This window comes from Ornithodoros turicata, chromosome 7 (assembly GCF_037126465.1).
Source record: "Ornithodoros turicata isolate Travis chromosome 7, ASM3712646v1, whole genome shotgun sequence".
NCBI lineage: Eukaryota > Metazoa > Arthropoda > Arachnida > Ixodida > Argasidae > Ornithodoros > Ornithodoros turicata.
In genome coordinates this window covers 58731459-58752862 of record NC_088207.1, presented here as the reverse complement: position 1 = coordinate 58752862, position 21404 = coordinate 58731459, and the positions used below count along the sequence as shown (strand labels likewise).

Genomic DNA, 21404 nt, shown 5'->3' with positions numbered 1-21404 from the left:
ATTATACAGGAAATATGGTGTTTGCTATGCAGAACACCGCGCGAGTTTTTGCCCGTAGTGTGGATTGGCACCAATGTGTAAGATATGCAGGTTACAACGTGTGACAGAATATGACAGATTTTATGTAAACCGATTTGACAAAATACATTTCAATGTACAGCTCTCGACACAATTCACGTACCTGCATATTTTGTGAGGCAAAAAATCGTATACAGCGTTATGTTTAATGTTTTGTCATATTTCATGCATGATGCACTTGCAACCTCCAACATCAGATGTCCAAGTGCTTTGTATACTGTATAGTAGATCGTAAGGCTCCCTTGTTAGAGATTGGGCTTCTAGTCTTTGGGGGTGGACTGTGCAGATGATTGTGTGAGCAATTGATGCCATTGATGTACAAATAGCCTCGACGTGGCACTTAGGGAACTTTGTAGGCTGAGTTGTGCAATATGTTAGAGTTACTCACTTGGTGAGCTATGGGCTCGATTTTTTTAGAAATAACCTCCTGGGTTGAAACACACTGTTTAATTGGTACGGGGTTCAAGTTTCTTTCGAGTATGCACAACGTAAATACATACTGTGTAAACCCTGGTATCTTTGCACGATCTCGAGGCCTTAGAACGTCTTTCAGATTTCGCACATTCATCAGAAATGAGCATTCTCGATATTTTCAGTGCCGAGTCATACACAGTACACAGACAAGAGTTAACATACTTTGTCTGTAGTTTCAGCAGCATCACAGTAAATGATGAGCAGATTACCTAGTTACCCAAAGAAATACCTGGCCTTTAGGTTTAGCCAATAGCATTCAGAAGTCATTGGACATGATGCCTGCAGCAAGGCAGCGTGCCGTCCAAATTTGACGCAAAGTAGCGACCACATTATCGCGATAGCTTTAAATTAGGCTCTAGGTGTATTTGTCAAGTAACTGGCAGAAAGCTGTAGACTGAACAACATTCAAAGTGTTCACGCCCATCACTGGTCATACAATTCACGATACATTTGTGCACCGCATTTATAAGTGAACATATCGTTAGCAGAATCACATTCATTTGGTGAAGGTTGTCAACAGTGAAGTGAGGTGACACCCCAAGTGGAGTGTGTTGCACACTCGTAGAGAGTGCCGGTATCTATAAGTACGTGCTGTGGGTCCACTGAATGTTTTCTCAACGTGCGCATCTGACTTTAACCCATGGGTTCCATGAGCTATACTAATATTCCAAAGGGTGTAATATGGTTTCGATTAGTGTAAAGAAAGTACTATATTATGAATAAGCTTTATCCTCACCTGATCTCACAACGGACATTGTCCTGGTTACGGCTTTTCTTTTTAGCATGTATTATACTTTAATCATTAGCAGTTAGCGCTACTATATCTTTAGTGTACGCTCCAGCCCTACATATATATACTGGGCATTTCTTTGAATGTAGCCGTTGCTGCAACGGACCCGGTGTTCACAGTGTAAAACCAAAGCCTGTATACACTTATTTCGTTTTATCCTTATGTACATGAAGAGGCCTTATACTGATTTATATACTTAATTGCGACATTTATCGTTAATTTAATGTATCATGTCATTTGCACACATTTCTTCGAGGGCACACCTAAAAAAAACAACGAGGAAAAACAAACACTGCGTGTGTCATTTTTCTAAAGAATAAAATATTCACATAAAAAAAAAGAAAAAGAAAAGAAAGAAATGGGTGGATAGTAGGGCTGTACGAATAGTTAAACCTTCATATAAGAGAGTGAGGAGATAAAAGAGTAACTAGACAGCCTGAGGCGGCGGGTCTGGACAAAGTTAATATAACATTGATTGGGGGGGAGTGGGCACAGGTACACTGTCAGTTTTAATTCTGCGGTTGAAAAGTTGGAACAACTACATAAATCTACCTTTCGGTTTAGTTTATCTGTAGTAAACAGATAACTATCTATCTTTTGGTTTTGGGGGAACAGGTTTCTTGTCAGAGTACAAATAATTTTGGGACGGCATGCATAGGCGGATGGTTTGTGATTATAACCTTCGCTTCCATTTAATATATGTATACTTTGAACAGTTACAATTGGTGATCCCATGGCAAACATAATAGTGATTGTGTTACAAAAAGCGAGAGATGTTCGGATCATCGTGACATTAAATCATTGCATCGTCATCTGCGTGCATTCCTAACACAAATAATCGACCAGATAGTGTGCAATTACTCGTGTTCTAGCCGAAGTGAATACAGGTGAAGCATATTTTTGTGATCGAATGTTTTTACCAAATATAAGTGAACGTGAAGATGATGATATAGCAGTGTCGGGTTGCAAAATTGTAGTCATTGAAGTGTCAAGATACTGGCACGAATCCTCTGTGGCACGTAAGCACGTGTCTCAATGAACGCCAAATACTTGGGCCTGTATGTCATTTTGGAATTTACATTCAGATTCATTCAGTTCAAATATTGCGACTGCCTGAATTGAGTGGATCATGAAGTGACCCAGTGAGTCTGTATTAATGTTCAATTAGATATTGTACTGACATAAATGAGTATTCGATTTGACCACATATGTTTGTAATAGTTCACAAATCATTCTATTTCCATATCAGAGTTTCAAAGAGAGTGTCCAGCTGTAGAATATCACACCTCAAGCTTAATTCACTTCGGAAAATTTTGAGCATTTGCACACTACGTTAAATCACCACACACATGTATCAGCACCAATTCCATTGATCATAACAAGCAAAATGTGATTGGGAGAAGGCGAGAAGTGGAATCATGCGGTCCGTCCTATTATGTCGTTAACTTTTTTTTTTTTTTGTCTTTTGGACATTTTTAACACACTTGATCTCATTTTACTTACAAGAATAAAAAAAAGGAACTTGTACTACTTTCCTTATTTTTTGTGAACTTTGAGGCGTGGGTAGAAGTTTTAGCGACACAGTTAGAATGGTGCAAGGGATTTTTTCTCGAAGTATGATTGACAGGTTGATTTTGTTAGAGGGATGCTGAAGAGTATGGTGCGATTCAATTGTGCTACTGTACGGGCACTGTTTAATTGACATGATGAGGAAGCAGTGGTTCTTTCTCTCGTTGAATAGTGTATAGGCATTGTAGTGGTTTTGTACAGGAATGCACAACTGACCTGAGAGTTTGCAAGTTAATAAAAGTATTTACAGGATTTGCTGTATCCATTGTCTCCTCTTGGCGTTTTTTCACCGTTCTTCGGTTGAACACCATTGCAGCTGTCACTGGCTGAGGCCGAAACGAAACCTGGCGAGGAGAAATGTGCAAAAGGCGGAGCTGCAGATCCGAGCTTTCAAACCTCTTCTCTACTGTATGCATATTTACGTCATAATAACAAATAGGTCATACAGAATAAAGATTATACTCCAATGGGAAGGAAGATGCGGTGACATTAGTGCCCCTCCCTTTCCCTCACACAAATAACGATGTAAACAACTGAAATGAAACGATAATTATCTTGTTTGCTTTTTAAATCAGTGATTAAGCAGCGTCCTCGTCAGTGGCGCCACTAGTGGGATGCGAGGGGTGGGGGTCCGAACGGGTGACGCGCCGCCCCAATAAACCTCTCCCTCCTTGTAAACAAATGACGTCATAGTGTTCGACAGCGCCACCAATTTGGTAGAGTTGAACTACGCTCGAAGCTAGGGACGAACAAGGACGCGCCCAAAAGCCACGGTCTCGAGGGGATTACGATGGTCTCTGAAAGGGACGCGACCTTCGGTCCTAGCGAACACGTGCCCATTCGTGGAACCCAGCCCTCCCCTTCCGATTTCTTTCGGTTTCAATCTGTCTACCAACGTCATGATGACGTTTCTCGGGTAGAGTTTTATACCGCCGCTTCCTCACCCTGCGGCGCGATGACGCCAAAAATAGCATGAGGAGCCCTTTGTGAACGCCACTTACATACAGAAGGCCCGCTTATTGCCTCCTCTCTCTCCTTCGCTACGTGGACATATAAAGTCAGAATACTGCGATTCGCCGATCTGCGAATTGGAGAACTCGCAAATGACTGCAGTTAACTTGGAACCTGTAGACCTGAATCTGTAGGCAAAAAGCGCTACACGCTTTCCAGAAAATCAGTCTTGACCGTTTTGCGCTTTATTTTAAAGTTTTCCCGTTTAGTATACTCAATCACTGCTCACAGACGACGGTTCGTCTCCATGGCTACGACCGCGGAAAGGTCGTTCGTGATTGGCTACCGTCGTTGAAAACACAATCGTGATTGGCTGACTCTTAGTTGTTACGTCACGTCGACGAGTAAGCAGGCTTTCTCTATCTAGGTGGTGTTGCCTTGGGAAGCACGCGTTTTTTCTTTGTTTGTTTGTTTGCTGTTGTTGTTATTGATGAAGAAAAAATACTAGGTAGGGGTAGGGTAGGGAATTTTTTTTTTTCGCGTGTGTACCGACAGCTAATCTACCCACGCGAAAGGCTGCCGGACCGGGTGACGTTACTGGTCCTCCTACAGCTCTGCCCAGCTGCCTCTGTTTTTTTAAAACAAAAAAGAAATGCGCACTGACATTTCTAAAATACAATGTACGATTTCAAAGCCGATCGTACGCTTCAAGCAGAAAACGTTAGCCTGAAGCCTGTTCTTCGTGTATGCGTGGAAGAGCATTGAATTATCGCTGCCGCTTAGTCGTGCGCTTTGTTAAAGAAGAAAAGGAGAGAGGACTTTTTCTTTTTTTCTCGCTGTTGTCCAGTTTTGTCCGAGCACAACGACGCATTGCATAGACTTCGTCAACACAAGGGCTTTATGGCTATCCATGAGCGCGAGCGTAATACAATTACAATTATGGTACGGGCACTAAAACAGTCTCTGTTTTAGTGAGACGAGACGCGTGGTGATCGATTGACTTATCAGTCTTTTTTTTTTTTCGCTTTCTTTCTTTCTTTTTTTTTTTATCTAGAAACTATTTAGACAGTTTTTGACGTACTTATCGTTGGGGAAAAGAGGCGTCTCTTTGGCTCAAACTCCCACACTCGCTCTTCGCATTTGGTTTCTATTCCGAGACTTGTCCAAAGGAGGTACATACATATGATTCGTGTTACCCGGAGAAGAAGGCAAAACGGTTGACTCGACTAGTTAAAGTGTTTCGTGCAACTACATGGTGCACTAAATACTGAGGGTGCTTCGCAATAGTCGTTCAACGTCCTGTATGTCGCTCTTTGTTTGAAATTCCGCGACGTGATAAGTTGATTCACCGATGAAACCCTTGCCCGCGGTCAGTAATTGCAGTCTTACACAACTAAGATAAAATTAGTTATCACATTGCCTCGCACACCGATACCAGCCGCGTGTCATGCGTAAGAGTGTGCAGGTGAGGCCTGCTTTACATTTTTGTCCCAGCGTTCTTTTGTTTTTTGCTCCTATTGGATTTCCCCACCTGTTCATGTTGAGATCTCACGTGACGCCACACAGACAGGGTCGAAGACAACGAGGCAATGCCGGGTACAGTTTACCTTCCACGGAAGTAGCCTATTACTTCTAAGACAACGATCACAATCAAGCAGTGAAATTGTATTGCATCATATTCAGTTGCGTTCGGAGCTGTCATTTTTATGGAGTTTTTAAAGCATTTGTGAGACCTGCTGCGTGAGAAAAGCTGCATTTACGTTCCGCCTTTCGGTATTTCGGTAGCAAATTATTTACCAAATGCATTAACCTACTTTTTCAAATGCTTCAACGCAGCAACACAGATACAGTTTATGAATTCCCGTCCTTGATGTCACTCCTCGAATGGTCCGGACGGGACGAAGCACTGACATTTCCCGGGGAAATGGATTTAAATTTCCACAAAGAAAAGCCACATCCTATTGAACTGAAAGATATGAGGGTCTTCTCACCAATACCTACAGGGCGTCCGAAAGCACGTCTTTATCATTTTACATTCAACTGCGATAAAATGGTATCCTTTCAGACCCCTCTCCACAGCAGATTATACAGTCATCCCGTCTCCGCGTCCGTTGATGACCTGGACTTGACCTTTGTAAGCAATAATAATAATAATAATAATAATAAATCCCCATCTTGCGTCGTCGTCTCTGCACCGGTCACTCGTCTGTGCCACGAAACAATGGTGCCAACTCCAGCGACCTTGAACAAAACCGACGGAACGGCCCTCATTATATGCAGTGCGCCACCTTCGCCAGTTGGACGTGTGGCGGTCGAGGTCACGTGGTCAAACCAGGTCACGTGGCCATGCCGAGATCAGTGGGTGATGATGAGACGGTGGAACGGACCGGATTCGAGAGTTATGTCTAATGATGGTGTGGAAAGAAAACGCAGGGCGTTTGTGAGATCATTACGCGTCTACGAAACTAGGAACGACAAATTTCTTTTTGTCTTAGTTATTTGCATTGATGAAAATTGTGAGGGGAATGGACAAATGGAAACTGAGGAAATCTGGATCCCGAAAAATGGGACCTTGAAGAGTGAGTACGGAGGTGAAACCTTGTTTCATTCGTCAAGCATTCTCCACAGCGAATATATATATAGGGGGCCACTTCGCTGCTCCTTTAAAAATGTTCTGACATTTTGATGTGATTCATTACATCATGCGCGCACTATGCTACACGCCAGATTATTGAGTAAATTCTTTTTCTGCATTTCGTAGTTGGCGTAAATCCTCGAACAAACTTCGGCATCGGCCATTGATATCATAATGGAGCGGGAGCCTCGTAATCACGTGACCTCTCCCACTGTCGTATAGTTACCTGCCTGAATGACAGTGAGTGACAGGCCAGTCGGATGAGTTTCGGTATTTGCGATGCTGATTCTCTGTTCTTTGTGTGAGTGATAGAGAAGTTGAACCCACACAACCACCCACCGTAAGAGCCCTGTAAGCGCAGCGAACTGCCGTCCGGTTCAAGGGCCTATGGGAGCTTCAACTGTCATTGACTTCACCGGCAGTTAACAGGGACATTAGCAACTTGTAGCTGCTACGATATATGAACGTGCTGCACAGAGGTTAGCGACCTGCTCCTTTCGGTGCCTTCAGGGAGAGCCAGGTCCTCTTCAAGGCGCTCTCTCTTACTGCTTCACTCTCGCAACTGTCGCCGCTATACACTCAAGCTGTCTGCCATTAACCTAACGATATGTCCCACAAACTCAACCACGATGTCTCCACAGTCGTCCGCTCTGTCTGAAGCTCAGTCTGGACCGTGGCCTGAACACCCAAGGGCTGCCGGAAAGTGCAAGGGAAGGCGAATCGAAGAGGCTCGGGATCTCCGATGGCAGAGCGAGAATACGCCGGGATGTGTTTGAGGAAAGAAAATTTCAAAAAAGAAGCCATTAGCTCTACAGGACAGAAGGCGTTGCGCACGTTGAGTTCCTGGAAACGGCAGAGGAAGAAGCTCCAATCAACTTGCTCCAACACGGTTCATTGCACAACAGGAGTGCCATAAAGCTACCATCTTGCAATCCTCCTCAAGCAGCTGCTCAGAGCCATGCTTTTGACGTGCACACTTGTCATATAGGCAACATTATTTAGGGTTTACGGCCAGGGTATTTCTTCTAATCGCTAATAACACAGTGCACGCTTGGCAACAGCTGCCACATTGACTGTCCTCATACTTGATAACCATACCGGAGTGCGATGCTTCGTTTTTAAGCTTCCTGCCGTTTGAAAGGTTTTTGTTGCTCTTGGTTTCTAAATCAAAGTCTGCGCGCGATCTCCACATAATTTTAGCGCCAGAGGAGCACCGACATATCGACATCGTTATTGCCACTATCGCCGTGTCAGTATAAAAATTATTAACTGTTTAGACAGTCCATTTCATAAGCTACTGTACAAGCTCTCGCTTCTAGGTTATCTGGCCGATTGTTTGCGTACGAATTCCGTATTTCAAAGCCAAGCACCTGGAAACAAAACCTCCTTATTCCAAGTCCCTACGTAATATTTCACACTGTTCAGTCTGTACGTTCGTACTCTCTCTCTTCGAACAATCCTGGAAATAAGCACGTTGTGAACTCGCCCTTCAAAGCCCCTCGACTCCCCCACTGGAGTTATGCATTCATAACAAAGTTTACAAGTTTTCCCTCTATGCTTTTCAACAATTTGTAGCCTCGTGACCAGACCATCAGCGTAACTTTCATTGTTGAGCTCTATAGTACAGCTGCGCGAATCACTTGGACATGGCACCGCCATTGTATGCGATCGTGTACCTTCAAGTCAGGAATTTCAATGCAAGTTTTTGTCTGAGATGATACGTGTCTGCGGCGTGATGCACGCCCCCGAGTGAGTACTTTTTTTTAATGTATCGTGCCGCAATTCTTTTATTTGTGTTCTGCGTCGTGACTTCCGGCAGGTGGCGCATCGAATCAATTTTCGCGCGAGTCGCAGAAGACGGCCGGGCCAAAAAGCACACGATTCGCAAAGACGTGACCAATCGGACCTCGCGAAATCCTAGCAGACGACGCTTTCGGTCTCCCCTGCTTTGTCCCTCGTCTGCTAGCAACATGACGTGTACGACGAAAACGAACACTGTGCCGCCTGAAGAGAAACACGTTAGCGCCACAGAACGGTTACTAACGAGTCTCTGGTTCCCTTGGGTTGGCCGACGGGTCTCCAACGGCAGACCTTCTTCAGTGAGCCAAAGGTCATGGTGACGGTTGTTACATTTTAGGCGTTCCCTCGATCCCTTCGTGCGTTTAGCCGTGCGGTGCAACAATGGGAAGAGAAAGAAGAAAAATTTCACACTGCCATTGTCCGTGTACATCTCCGTCATGTAAGACAACAACAGGAGTACACCTCCCTCGTTATGCTCGTTAGCGTCTTGGACACGCGCTGCTGAGCACGCTAAGAACTGAAAGACACGAGCGGTGCGGGTAGGGAAAGAAACAGGTACAGATTGAACAGACAACATCTCCAATAGACGAGCAAAACACAAGGCCTAGAGACCAATTGGATTGAAGACCTAAGGGTTACAAAGAACCTGGTATAGCCAATTTCCAGAAGAACTCGGTCTTATTCTTAGAAGGGCGCAACAGCCCCTCTAGTGAAGAAAAGCTGAGAGAGCGAATGTTCTCCTCTAATCTTCTTGAAGCTCGGTTTCTCAGTGAACTCCTTCTGTGGCGTCTCCAGACCAGTGTCGGGTCCACCGGAGGGAGCAAAACGTCAGATTATGCATTGAATGTCCCTCTCTCCCATCCCCCACTACGCGCTCCGACAAAGAAACCGCCCGCCCCCCAATACCGAGGGTATGGATCCGTCCCTGCTCCAGTCACACAAACGCTTGTATTGTATTGCATTCATGATCTGCTGCGCCATCTATGGAGTGCACAGAGGGTGTTCCCTCGGCGCCTCCGTTCAAGATCGCAGGGCAGCGACTAAATTTTCCCCACACCATTTACATAATGCATATCATTTTAATAGGATGCTTTTCCTTCGAGCACATTCGTTAACGATATATGCAATGCTTAAAAATTGTGCTAAGAATTTTCAGCTTCTAGATTTATTAAGACAAATATTAAAAAAAAAGTACTTATTGTATATTGTCAATATCCTATTCCGCCATGTTGTTGAGCAGTATAGGGGCATCAGTGACACCGTGGAATTAATTCTAGAAGGCATATTTACCGGAAGTATAAATAACACAAGTCCATGTTACGCTTCAAAATTGTAAAAACGAAGCAAAACAAATATTGTTACAAAGATTACTGGAATGACGTTACGTCTACCCACATGCACCCACAAGGCTTAGCAGACTGTATGTGCCATTGGAAATGTTAAGCGGAGAGCGTGTTTTTCATTTTTACATGATAAAGTGGACATATAAAGTGGACCGAGTGGAACTTTATTGTACAACTTTAGAAGTATTACCTATTACAATCGTATAGTTTACCTCATAGTTTACCGCTTTTTTTTTTTTCGTTTTATCTTCATTGCAATCTCCGCAGCTTACTTACTCCGTAGCTTACTCCGTAGCTTACTGGTAGCCCTGTGCGCATACTGATTCGAAGGTTGCGGGTTGGAACCCACGGACCGACCACAGTGATACCACATGTTGTTTCGCGACGCTAAGAAGCAATTATCAATCAATCAACTAAATGGGGCACCGCCCCGCAGTCTCTTGTGACACTGTTGCATCCTCTTCTGTCCGAGAGTCAGCGGAATAATATCCACGACTAGCCTACAGCACCTATAAACTGGATCCTACACCTATGTTCGTCATTACAACTCAAACGGAGAGTTATCGCTTCCAGCCCGAAAACTGATCACCTTCTTCTCGTACACGCGTTGTGTGTACGGCATAATAATTACTGTCCAGAAGAAATAATGCAGCCTGAACGGCTGTATTTTGCACTGGCTTCCGCTTGGCATTGGAGCAGTGCACGGGTGCCAATACGTAATTGTGAAGAGGCAACCGGTTTCCCATGCACTGCACGTCCGTGCACCGATGGGAAAGGTCAAAGACAGCCCGGTTCCGTCTCCCTCCTTTTCTAACTTCTTCACTCGGAGTGTTCCCTGGCGCTCGGCTCGTTCAACTCTGTCGATTGGGACAATGGACCGAGTAATTGCTGTCTTCGTCTCTTTGTTTCTACTTCCGGTTTACAATCGGCGGTGCCGTGGTGGGAAGATGAGAAGCGGTTCAGCAGTGAATTCCAATGCACGAAACCGCTGCAGAGTTCTGCAGGCCCTTTAGACTTTAGTGACTTCTCGCCGTTCTCTTAGTGTCTTTGCCCTCCAATCAACGGCACGAGCGGAAATAACGCGAGCGGCAAAAAAAGTGTCGCGAAGAGCCAGTGCGCGGTAATGCATCGGAGCTTTTCCCGGAAGAGCACTTTATAGGAAGATTCCACGTTAACATCTTCCGCCGCATACGCTCGACATGTGCGGTTCCCTCTAAATTATCACGTTCTACATTAGGTTTCCTCCTCTCCCCTGCGACAAAGAACACCCACCCCAAAACTGAGGGAGATCAGCTCTCCTGGGATCGCTGTCCACGCCGAGACTGGGCGGTGACGCGGGTTCGAACCCCGCGTCGGCTGTGCTGTCTGGGGTTTTCCAGCAGACTTTTCGGGTGAATGTCGGCACAGTTCCCCATGAAGTCGGCCTAGGACGCATACTAACCTCTCCGTCTGTCATTCCTTCCTGCCGTCCCCTCTCCATCTGTCCACGTCTTTACACCGAATAAAGAAAAAAGAAATGGAAACAAAGTCACGAGCACATACAGAATGCGAGGGAAAACTGCTTCTGTTTTCGGCATTCATTGGGCATTGAATGGCAGGTTGCCAACAGTGAACGATACTTTGTCTTGAGTGCCTTTTTGTGCTTGGCTTCCTCCGATGTTAAACACGCAACGCACTCGTGATAAGGAACATGCACATTTCCACGCCGTCAACGCCGTCACGGGCCCGGGCCAGGCTTCTTATTTGCCGTGCTCCGACAAACATGTTCCCGTGAGCCGCTCGGGCTGGGTCACACATACAATGCAGGACTGTTAGTTGATACGATCACGTGCTCGCGTCATTCCTGCGCATATATTTGCAAAAACACCTCAAAAAGGAGGACCCTTTAACTCCCTACTGGAGAGTAATTGTAGGGACTGGTATATGTGACAAGGGTGTACTCCCCAAAAAGGAGTTACTGTACAGCTTTTTTTAAATGAGCGCATTATGCGTTTGGTTCGACCCAGAGGCGGATCCAGGTTTTTTCCTGCCTTGAACAGCATGCCAGCAAGGTCAATTGAAACTCTATGTAACGACTGAAATTGAGGTCAGGACATCCGCCTAAATCCGCCCCTATAGTTCGAACCAGAGCCACTTCCAAATGATGAGAGGGGTAGCGACTTGGAAGAAGGAGTCACAAAAGCTTGTAATGGAACGATAATGCGCTTGCTCGCGTGCGTTCTCTTCTCGTAAATTTCGTTCTAAATTTGTTTCATTAGCGCTAGACAGACGTAAGTCACGGCTGGTGATGCAAGGCCGGGCTGTGTCGGACCCGGAAAGGTGCAGAGCTCTAGATGGAATTGCTTAGCGTAGTCGGCCACGACTATCACAGTGAAGGACCGTGCGTCCTGGGCCGACTTCAGAGGTAACCGTGCTGAAGAAAACCCAAGGAAAACACCCATATAGCAGGGAAGGGTAACGGTAATGGTAATGGAAACAAAAACGATATATTACCGAAATTGGAGATGGTAACTATAACCGAAACGGAAACGCATATATACCACTGTCCTCCATTACCGGCAACAGAAACGGGAACGAAAATTATCGTGCGGTATTGAGTTCGGGTAATGGTTATTACTGTTGTGCGATAACATTTCAGTGACTTTTCATTTGATTTTTGTATTTTGATGACTCCATTCCCTCTAAATACTACACGACAGCTTGGAAACAAAGCGCAATATTGGATATCGAAGGTACATCACTCGCTTACCTACTTGTGCCATTACCTACCTACATGACATGAATACATGAGACTTGCATAACACGCACTCTACTCCGCCATAGCACGAGGATGACGACATATGTTTTACTTTCTTCATTTCACCGTGGCTATGGCAGTATTGTTTACTACTGAGAGAGTCCACTTATGAATGTGACAATGGATGAAGGTTCCGACCATCTTGGGTTGCTGGACTCAGAGTGACTGAAGTCATTTTCCTACATTTCTTTAAAACTCTTGCAAGACGTGGTCATCCCAACGACGCAAAATTACTTGTGTAGTGTGCACGCGTGACACCCAAGCAGTACCTGGGCAAAACAGGGTGCTGACAGAGCTCGGAGCTCTGTAACAGCCGTTCCATTACCGGAAACGAAAATGGAAACAGCCTGAGCCCGGATTCGAACCTGGGTCAACCACAGTGCAAGTTCATCAGTGGCTTATAGTGCACGTCAACTGTCACGTGTCACCACCACGTGATCGTGCTGAATAGGGTAACAACGCAGAAAGCGTGATCGCAGAGCATTGAAAGGCCATTCAGTAAAAAAAAAAAAAAAATTATATATAAAAAAATAATATATTCAAAAATTTCAATTCAAAAGAGATTCAAAAAGGAGATTCGCAAAAAATATACCGCCAACGACGTTTAATCGGGTTTGGCAAAACTGTCAAAGATGCAGCATTTTTTTTTTCCTCCATGTTTTCGTTTCTTTTACACCGTATTTTGCCAGATTAGAGTAAACACTGTGAAAAGAAATGTGGTAATACAGGGTGCGTGTAGATAAATCTAACTGGCATTTGCACGTTGTTAAGTGGTTGCCTACTTATCTGACGAACTTCCGGTGGCGCACGATGGCGCATTTATAGCGCACAAAAATCCTGGAAGCCATACTCAGCGCAAAAATAAAAATAGAAAAGACGAGAAAGAAACAGGGCGATGAAAACATCGGCTCCCGTGCGCTAGGATAGGGCGATTTCAGGGGAGCTGTATTCAGGTACCGCTAAGGGAGCTATCTGTACAGAAACCGAAACGATTGATGTCCCATATGGACGCTCATCGGTAGCGCCCCTAGCGGTACCTGCACACAACTCTCCCGAGACCGGCATGCTGTCCTACTCTAATGCACGGAAGCCGATAGATTCGTCGCTCCGTTTATTTTATTGCGCCGAGTATGACTCCCAGGATTTTTCTGAAGCTTTCGCACGCATAAACGCACCGTCGTGCACCACCGGAAGTTCGTCAGTTACTAAGTAGAGAAGGAGTTACGTGTGCGAGTGCTACTTAAGTTTATCTGCAGACACCCTGTATTTATCCTTGGGTTGTGTAGAAACATTCCTGGGAAACGAAACGCAGAAAGAGCACACTTCTTCACTGGAAATAGCCTTTTGCTGCCTTTTTTTATTTTGCCGAGTCGTTTCAGTTGATGGCGTCACCCTCCCAAGGGCTAATGTGTCGAGGCAGGTGTACTTTCGACTAAAGCTAGCTGGTGTAACTTTTGCAAGTATAAGCACAGCTTACAGGGGGTAGCTTGCTTTTGTTTGCCAGTACCAAAATGTTTCCTAATACTACTTGGTCATGGCTTGGAGTGTTTGTGCTCAATACTCTCCAAGGAGTAAAGCCAGTCACTGAGAACATTTTGTGAAACCAAAGCTTCCTATAAACGAGCCAGTTTCAGCGTGTGCCAGAATAGTTCAAAATATGATTCGAAGTAATTGTTCTCAGGCTGGAACATACAAAGGGACAAGCCTCGGGTTACCTGGGGATACGAACAGTTGAAACCTCCAATAATTTTCGCTACGTCCGCGATTTTTCCTCATAAACGAAAAGCAAGATTATCCTGACCGCAACGCGAGTACGCGACATGCGCTTTCACACATGGCGAGGAGGCGTGGCAGTCTAAAGGACAAAAACTTGGACAATCTGTAGACATATAAGTAGCATTCCCTATGTGTTTCGAATAAGCTACACACCCATTTTCGCCATTCTACAACTATGTTGAATTCTACGATTTGAAACCTTAGTTCATGTATATGTTTCTGCTAAGAATACACTAGCTTCTAGTCATCGTACTCCACTGGGCATTTTATTTGTTCGGTTTTAAGAAATAATTCCATGTTTGTACTGCGTTTCTCAGGGACTGAGAATAGACGTAATTTAAGTGAAGGAAAAATGAAGCTATACCTCAAAATTGCATATTGAAATGAATGCCACCTGGTGTAACTCAATTACTTTTCACAGCACCCATAATTGTAATTCCGCTCATTTTGTAATTGCGAATGTGATTTAATTACAGAAATGGGTAATTAGTTGTAATTCGGCTACTCTTGAAAAATAATTGTTACGCGTGGTCTCGCGTTTTACACCGAGATTTAAAATAACCGCTCTCCCATGCCACAAGTGTTGTCTAGACTGGTTGCGCCACACCGTGGAAGCACACTAAACTTGAACGTGTCCCTGTCACGTGGGGATCCGTTCTTGATGCAAGCATTATTCGCCCCATTTGTGCATCGTATTACGTTATTGGGTAACATTCAAGTAACAAACATGTTGTCAACATAACGTTTGCATAATGAGAATCAATAACCTGCATATGCCCTTTGAAAACTTTAAAGTATCATCACGAAATATTTGAGACACCGTCAAATCTGAGATTCATATTCGCATGGGGTGTCATTGTATCAGCAATTTCAAATTGTGCCTTAAACTAATGAGTAAGGAAAATAACGAGCTGGAGTGACGCCCAGCTCCACCATACAAATTTATGGTATGAATTTTTGAAAGGGTACAGGTCGTCCCAGGGGTGACTGGCCTACTTTCGCTGGTCGCCCAGGTTGCTGTGATCTGCCCGTACCCTACCTTAGAAATGAAAAATTAGAATTGGTAAATAAAATAAGTATTTAAAGAATTGAATCATTTTTTTATTGAAAAACAATAATGATACTCACTTGCGAGTGCTAGAGTTCTCCCTTTTTTTTTTGCCCGTTAATTGGCTAACAATTAGATTATCTGAATTTTGCAGTTATTCTGTATTCGCATGTACCGTATTTTGCATCTGACACTGATGACGTCGCAGAATGCACCTTAGAACTTTGTTAACTTTGAACAAAAAAAAAAATAAAATAAAGAAAGAACGAACGAATCATTGGGATACTGGATTTTAATACTGATAAGGAGCAAAATAAAGTAACGATAATGCATGATACTCAACCTCACCTGGAAACTTATCAATATGAGAGACTGTAGTGCTTAGAAGCTAATTTTTCCTTCTACGTGAGTTTTCAAGAGGCGTCGCTCGAATTAGGCGTTATTCCATTACAAATACGTCAAATACACCTCCTGTCGTTAGCCGCGGCTCTGCCTTCAAGGTAGCCATGCGTGACTCCTTACAGCTTGCATCATCTTAGGCACCTCTAGCCAGTGTCCGAACGTATACATCCAAATGCCTTTGTGCTTACTGGGGATTCCCTGGTGTATAGTATTTTGTAAATCATCGTGACAACACAAGTTGCGCTTGGTTACGCTATGCACATTGGCGTACTTCGCAAACCGTCACATCGAATGTAAAGCATCCGGAGAACAGCAATAATAATAACAATAACAACAACAGTTTATTGCTACTAATAACTCAATCACACACATTACCAATATTTCGGGAGGCTACGCATTATACTGTCCGTGTCATACCCTCAAGGCGTTAGCGCATATATTGGTGCTGGCACACGAAGGTGTTTAGGGGAAATATCCGGAATAGTGGCGTACCGAGGAGTGCAGGAGGAAGCACGTCCCGGATTTCCCTCCGAAAATGGAGCTCGTACAGCCTTACAAAAAAAAAAGAAGGACCTACATTGGAGAGAGGATGCTTTCCGAAAATGTGAAACTGTTCGCGCTTTCCCATATGATTCCAGGTAGGTGTGAGCGTTGTATTTGTCAACCGCGAAATGAAAATATCGCTCCCTTCCACTTGATCCCCAAAAGGTGTAAGTGTGGCATTTTTCCATTTGCTCCCCGTAACGTTATTCTTCTCTATATCGTCGTACAGCCTTGTGTTCTGAGTCTGGACCCAGACTTCAAAAAAGGACGCATGTTGGTCGACCGTCCCTGGATTTAGTCCATTTTTACGCCGTTAAGGGTGTAAGAGATCCGGAATTTAAATAAATACATATACTACAGTTGTCTGTTCAGAACTGCTGCCGTTATCCAGTCATGGGCAAGCTACTCAAAATAATAATAATAATAATAAATAACCGTGACTAAGTTACAGTTAGCCTGCATAAATAGTTACTCAGTTACATTACTCTTTTGGAGATGTAATTAGTTACATTTAGTAACTGTAATGTAATTAGTTACAATTAGTTGGCTACAGTTACTACGTTAACGTAACTTAATTTCTTTACAGTTACATGTTTGTTAGTGACGTGATGAATGTTTCAGTGACAATAACTATACTCTTGTTGAAGCAGAGTTGAGGGGCCGCCGAATCTCGGTTCAAATGTTAATCCGGGTTGGTGAAACCGCGCCAAAGACTTGGATTTAGCACTTGTACCGTCCTAGCGTATGTATACCGTGTTATAAACAGAGGATGCGTATATATGAGATGAGAAAATTTTTGCAACTCCTGGTTTCGAAAAACGGTCATGTACTCGAAGCTTCGACAAAACGACGCTAGGGGATGCGTGGAAAATATTGCCACACCTGAGTAACTTAGTTACATTTTTGCAGTTACTTTAACAAAAAAAAAAAAAACCGGCAAGGTCGTACTGAAGACTGGGAGCTGGTGGGTTAAAATCCTACCACCAGCTGTGCTGTCTGAGGTTTTCCTTGGGTTTTCCGAAGGCTTTCCACACGAATGTCGGCACAGTTCCCCCTGAAGTCGGCCCAGGACGCATACCAAGTTACTAACTACTACTAGTTACTACATCCAAGACTGCATCCACGGTGTGTATGTGACGGTGCAGGCACAGTTTTTATCTCGCAAGAATGGTATCAATAATGATGGACATGAGAGAGTTTTAGTATATCGTACGGTTCTGCGTACCGCGCGAAGCTCTCTTTCTGATATGGGCGCGCGAAGAACCACCCCTTACGTACGCAAAGGCGATAGCGTACGAATTTAGGGTTCTTCGTTTTCGGTTTTTATAATTTTTCGGGAGAAAAATTCGAGGGGGAAAAATCGGGTGCTATTTACGCACGAGAATTCGTGGAGAAATCGGGCGCTACGATCTCTGTTTGACATGTCACCGGGAAATTTTCGGGTGAAACGAAAGGCATATGAAACGAACCACTGCTGTGACACTAAGACGAGAAACAATAATATTTATATTTTCGCTCGGAAATGGGATAGTGAATGACAGCGGTATTCAAATACTTGCAGGAGCTCCACAAAAGCTCGTCTTTGATACTGCAGGTGGGGATTATAAAAGGCGGACAAATAGGTTGTCACAAATAGCTCTCTTTGCTCATACTATTATGATTCACTTATCCGACGGTTTACCGAAAACGACAAGTTGAAGGACTGCAAGGATTTCGAGTAGATATCGGGTATTACCCGAATTCGTGAATTTTTTTTCGGGGGGGGGGGGGGGGGGGGGGACTATCGTGAAAAATCGAGTTTAACCCGAAAACGAAGTACCCTACGTACGATATACTTTTCTATTAACGAGAGCGCACCGGAACCAACAAAGAAGGCCAGGCGAGAGGAAAACTCTGAGCACGGAAAAGATATTATGAAAGTGAACACAGAGACGAGCGTCTGCACTGAAGACCAGGTAAGTACCTCACTGATGCCGCACGCGCTGCCATAACGCCCACACAAAGCAAACTTGGCTGGTCCCCATTCGTTAGAATCAATACAACCGTCAATTTTCCGGCAGGTCATATTGCTCTTTAACCCACCGCACACACAGACTGAGGATTCATCGCAAAAGGGGCCAATGATCTTTCTTGAATATCTTTTATGCGCCTGCGTCTTATATTGTTGCGCCAAAAAAGCGGTGCCGGCGGTTTCAGAACGAGCTCATCTTCTGATCATTTGCAGGTGTCATCAATTACAGTCATAGATTAAGGATGTTACTAGCGACGAAATTTTGGCGTTACACAGTTAAACAGTGTCGCTTTACTCACGTACAAATTTATTTTCGCTAGTCAGAAATAACGAGGCAAAATAATTCGAAAGCTGGTCATTATTGGCAAGATTTTCTCAGGCTCACCCGCACATTATTTCTCAAGTATTTTGAAACTATCTAGAAATATTGCTGTATATCGAAATATTCCCAAAATTTTGCAACGCATATCCACAACATTTCTCCATACTCATTAAAAAGACATTGAGCTGTCCCCGATCTTCAACTTGTCGTTATCCCCGTGGACGTAGGTGGGCAACGTCACGACTAACGGGGAATGTGCGTCCTGGGCAGACTTCTAAGGGGCCGACATCACGATGACTCGTGGTGGTGGTGGTGAAAGGGACCGCCGTTATTGGCCTCACAGAGGTGGGCAACGTCACGAGTCGGCTCGTGAGTCGCCACGAGCTCTTGCGCGAGCCAACCGCGGAGCGGCTTTGGAGCGCGCGGACTTTAAATATACAACAACAATAAATGCTGACATGGGATGCTTCCCCCGTTTTAAATATAGCGATAACGATCGCCAGGGAATTTCCGTTGCGGTTCGGTCCTGTCCGAATTCCGGTTTCCGGATAGTCCGGTAAGGTCCGGTGCGGATCCGTGCGAGCAGAGGCGGATTCGAACGGATTGATTCGAGGAAAAAAAAAAAAAAAACGCAAAAACGGCGACAAAAGACGAAGGACATCTAATTCTTCCTCTTATTACCGCACATATTCCACTGATGGAGGCCGTTTGTTTTGCTTGTTTCGTGCGAACGAGCATTTAACAATAGATGCTCGGAAATGAGGTTAGCGTATGTGGCCTGTGTAACCACGTCGAGCGCTGAGTGCATTGACTCTGTACGAGGCTTGTCCCGTTGCAGCTGCGACCTGCATACTGACGACGACTCGTCCCTTCTACAGGTGGAATGTGCATGGCAGCAGTGCTGATAAGGGGCTTATATTTCGGCGCTCGGTGGAATCACGTGCTGGAATGTACCACGTAAAACGTTCGCTTTTTTTGCCAAAGCACCGTCATTTTCCGTGTATAACACGCATCATGTATAACAGGCACCCGTCATCACCCTGCGTGTTATACAACGTCACTGACGGTCATATATAACACACGCGTGTTATACACAGAATTAAAATTACGGTAATACCCCCGACAAACGGACCCTCTTTTGGGAGGGTGTTTGTGCCCACCGACACGCGACAACCGAAAAACTCCTTTCGGGTAAAGGTCTTTTTCGGGAGAGGGGGATATGTTAGCCCGTTTGCCAGCGAAAAGGCGTATGAGCTACCACCAGCGGCGTATTTCGGGGAGGGGTTCTATGGGGTCTTTACATGGGGGAGGATTTCATCGTCGTTTCCCTGTCCCAAATGCACAGGCAAATGTACGATTTCGGGGGTTTGAACCTCCGAAACCCCCCTATGACTACGCCACTGTGACCTGCAGCTCTCAAATATGTAACACTGAAACGCACTCGTTTCATGAAACGTTAACATATAGGTTCCTGAGTATATATAAGGGTCGAATATGCACGTATGTCGTCGGTATCCATCGCGTCTCCACCTCACTGGGTCGCGTTGCAACATATCCCCATTGCAGGCCATGATGAGCACGACGAGGAAATGCCACGATTTCTCAATGAAAGTGTGTGTATGGGTCAGATAGCGTGTATTTGCATGCATGCATATGCAATCGCGTCGCTCCGAAGGTGGAGCCGACAGCGGAGATTAATGAGGAAACAAACAAAAATATATAAACAGGAAATGAAGTCACAATTAAAGAACGGCAGTTCACAACCAGCAGTGGCACTTGAACCCACGCTTGGCGTGGCCAATGATTATCTCTAGTTAAAAAGTGTGCCAGAAATAATAATAAAAAAGAAGACATACATCTTGTATTGAAGCCAGCAAAGTGCCTCTAATCTTCATCAAAGAACGACGACTGCGTTGAATTGTAATCGAGTCATGGGCAAGTTCTTTTAAAACGTAACGCAGTTAGAGCCGGCTCGTGAAAATGGTAACTGACTCGAAGTTGCTTTTTCATAATGCAATTAGTGCCTATATTTATCGAGTAACGTAGTATCTGCTAAGAAATGAAAGCTGAGCGAATGCAAATCTCAAAAACTTCAACTTTTCCATCGTGATAAGCCGTTTACCAATAGCGCTTTCTCGCCATAATATCCGAAAGAACGATGTTTTGAAAATGATGCGTGGCAAAATGTGGCACTGTACATAAAAAACTTAACCGCAGTTACGTTTTACATCTATTTTAACCAAGGTGGTTAATAAAAGAATTGAAAGTTACTTTATAAAAACAAACGAGCAAAAAAAGCTACTTGTTACTGCAAAAGTATCTATACGTTATAGTTACAGTTAAAAGTTCCTGTTACTTAGTTCTTTTGCCAAAACACTCTAGCTCATTTCCTTTTTTTTAATTCCGCGTTACCGCCGCGAAGCAACTGTGGCTATGAGCGGCGTACAGACGCGGACAGATGGGGAGAGGACAACAGGAAGGAGTTAGTATGCGTCCTGGGACGACTTCAGGGGGAACTGTGCCGAAATTCGTCTGGAAAGTCTTGGGAAAACCTCCCACAGTTTAGCCGGTGACAGGACTCCCAGTCTCGGCGTGGAAAAGCTTATTTTCGAGGTACGGTATTCCTACGTACATTTGTACGTGCATCGCAAACAAGCTCACTGTTCGCCCTTGTACTGTTGGAAGCCTCACTTGGTTTAATTACTACCAGAGACAGCTGTAATCTGATACACATGGTGCACTATAGTGAAAGTAAAATTTTGGCACGGCCCTGCAGTTTTGTTAAAGAGAGAGGGATACTGATGGCAGCTCCAAGGTCAAGCAAAAGACTGGGAGGTGTTGGGTTGGAATCCCACCACCGGCTGT

General features: G+C 44.5%; 1 non-coding gene across 1 annotated transcript; it reads left to right on the top strand.

The window, feature by feature from the left end:
- Positions 1–15090: 15090 nt before the first annotated feature.
- LOC135401777 (U12 minor spliceosomal RNA) lies at positions 15091–15244 on the top strand. Its single transcript, XR_010424908.1, has one exon. It is a non-coding gene; the product is annotated as a U12 minor spliceosomal RNA (small nuclear RNA).
- Positions 15245–21404: the final 6160 nt, after the last annotated feature.